We start from the raw sequence: 3,364 nt of genomic DNA on the forward strand, positions 1-3,364 counted from the left end.
ACTTATTTAACACAATTTTTAAAAAGTACTGGTTAGGTGCAGTGGTTCATGTCTGTAATCCCAGCACTTTGGGAGGCCAAGGTGGGTAGATCACTTGAGCCCAGGAGTTTGAGATCGGCCTGGGCAACATGGCAAAACCCCATATCTACAAAAAATATGACAATTAGCTGGGTGTGGGAACACACACCTATAGTCATAACTACTTGGGAGGATTGCTTGAGCCTGGGAGGTAGAGGTTGCAGTGAGCCAAGATCATGCCACTGCACTCCAGCCTGGGCAACAGAGTGAGGCCCTATCTCAAAAAAGAAAAAAGAAAAAGGCTGGAGGAACTTCCTGCTACGGGTATGCTATTGAAGGTTAAGTGGTTTCATGTGAGCATAAATATTTAGGAGTTAAGAGAAACAAGCAGAATTTAGGAAAGAGGCATGAGGGAGGTGAGATTAAGTGCAATTTGGAAATGGTAAGAATTTTGAAAAACAGTTAACATTGATCAAACCCTTCTTTTTTTCTGACTCTATGCTGAGCAGTGGACTTACAAGTTTCTTTTGTTTCTCCCTACAGTTCTACAGGGTTGATACTGTTATTTATCCCCATTTTAACAAAGAGGAAATGAAATGCAAAGAGGGTGAGCAATGTGTCTGACACATAGCAAATGAATGACAGAGGTGGAATTCCAGAGCAGCTTCTAGCAGTTGGCTGCTTGGCCACCTTGCTGGAATAGCTAGCTATGTTGATCTACAGGGAGTGGGTATAGATATGATATGGGTATAAATGGAGATGTAGATATTAGATGTGGTGTGAACGGGAGACAGTGATAAGAGAGATCATCTCAGATTGAAGAGAAGGATTAAGCACATGTATGAAGTGGGAATTGGCATGGGCTTGGGGTGGTGATGAAAAGACTGACTGATAAAGAGGGCTTATCTTGTGAGGGGTCACATGATCAGGGGATGGGTTATGGAGGCCCCAGTGGGTTAGTGTTAGCATGTGACAGGAAGTGTTGGCTAGTCTGGAATGAAGATTCAAGTGTGTAGTGGTTGATCAAATAGGTGACCACCATACTTTGTCTGTGGGCTTTGGGCACACAGAATATTTAGGGACACAAGCCTAGATGCCAGGGATATCCCCAGATTTGGTTGGAGTCCAGGAAACCTTTGGGAGAGAACTTGAACTCTGCCTGTACTTGGGGTTCAGGCATGCCAATCTGAGGGATAAACTGGAGCTGGGAGCAGTGGGAACCTGTGGGGAGCTGGAAGGGAAGTTCGTCCAGTTCCCTTTCGCTCCTCTCCAGAGAAGAAAGGCCCCTAGTGAGTGTGCACTAAGAGACGTGAACCTGCTGTTCCTGGCATTCTCAAGCCTCGCACGTGTACACATCACCAGTTGAATTGTTTACTTTCCAACAAGATGATTCCTGTGCTCAAGCCAATGGCTTCATCAAACCCCTGACCAGAGAACCCATGATCTGTTCTCATTCTGGATACTGAAAAGACAATCAACTATGATTGTTAACCATATACTATTTTCTTCTTGTGCTCTGACTTAAGAACTTGCCTATGAGTAAAATGCAAATCCACAGTACACATGAGACACCCCCACCCATCCTTGTCCTAGAGATTCCTAGAAAGGTAGAAGAAGTGCAGAAATCTGTCAAAATGGTGTTTGGGGAATTATAAAAATCAGCCCCTGGGAACTCCCAGAGACGTTTGAGTGTGAGACTCCTGCGAGGACAGGGCTTCCTGCAGGACTGAAGAATGACCGCTACTGAGGTTCACACAGAGATGTTGAAGGGGTTGCATTTGTGAGCACAGACAGTGATGCCCTGGAGAGCAAGGTATTAAATACAAACTGTTCGGAGGTACATTTAGGTGTGTTGTGGGATGTGCACACACAAGCCCTATGCACCATGCTGTATTGTTGTATTTATTAAGCAAAGATAGCAAGTCTTTTACAGTAAGATCACTAATTAACACCAGTAACTAAAACAGTAAAAGAGTAGGAGAAACACAAATATTATTTTTTTCAGTAATGGCCTTCTTATAAGACTTTGGCTTGGGGAAATATGCTTGGTCACCATATTTGTAAAACTTGTTTCCTTGCCCATTCATCTTTAGATGAATGCTTATTTCAAAGCAGAAGAAACCCATAGCTGTGGCCCCCATTTCACTTGTCCTCTGTGTTATACCTAAGGTCACAGTCACAGCAGGTTGTAGACCACCCTCAACCTACAGATGGGTTGGACTTCAAGAGTACAGTTGTGAATTGTACTCTTGATCATTTTTGCAAAGTTTTTCAGGACTGGTTGTCCTAGCTATATATCATCACTGAAAAAACAAACCAAACAAAATGACTTTTTGTTCTGAAGTAGTTCAAGACTCACAAGAAGTTGCTAAAATAGTACGGAGGGGTTCCATCTACCCTTCAGACAGCTTCCTCAATGACCGTGTCTTACGGAACCAGAGTGCCTTGTCAGAATCAAGAAGCCAACATTGATACAATGCTATTATCTTAGGTAGAGAGCTTATTTGGATTTGATTTATTCCCTTTTTTCTCCCTAATCAAATACAGTGCTCTGGAATTATTTTTCAAGTGTTTTAAATGCTGAAAATCTTTATTTTTGCAACAAAAGCTTCCATTCTTCACTGTAGAAAAACTTTACTGAAAATGTTATTTGAATGAAGACTGGGTAGGTTCATTCATACAAATTAATTTCAACATAAATAAAGCAATTTTTTTAAATGTGTAGAATATACTGTAACCAAAAGGAGATTTATGAAATGAAGGATTTAAAAAATGAATTTGAGGCAGTGTGTTTATCCCAGTGCATGGGCCTGGGTCCGATTTCCACAGTTGCTATAAACGGAGTAAAGTTTAGTTGAGTCATTTAATCTCTTTGGTCCTTAATTACTTTATTGTAAAGCAAGGAAATTAGATTACATGGCTTCTAAAACTTCTTTCAATTAAAAAAAAAATCCTAAGATACCTTCATGTCTAAGATATTATATAGAGATCATTGTAGAATGCATAAAATGGTTTTATTTAAAAAAAAATACTAGAACTTAATTGAAAAGAAAAAATGCCTTGTCAGAACATAAAAGTCATGGGGAAAGTTGGAAAGAAAATGTAAAGGTGTCGTGAGTGTCCAGGGAACCAGGACACCTGTGGGTGACCGAGAGCATCAGGAAGGGCTGGCTGTGGGGCACCACGAGGGAGCCACTTCAGCCTGCATGACATTTGTACAACCGATGCCAACCTTTCCAAGCCTCAGTGTCCACACTTGTGAAAGGCTGGCAGCCCCCCGTCAGTGTGGTTCTGAGGATTACAGGGCCACAATATGTCCAGCACACAGCAGGACCCCTGGCATAGA

Source organism: Symphalangus syndactylus, chromosome 2, assembly GCF_028878055.3.
Source record: "Symphalangus syndactylus isolate Jambi chromosome 2, NHGRI_mSymSyn1-v2.1_pri, whole genome shotgun sequence".
NCBI lineage: Eukaryota > Metazoa > Chordata > Mammalia > Primates > Hylobatidae > Symphalangus > Symphalangus syndactylus.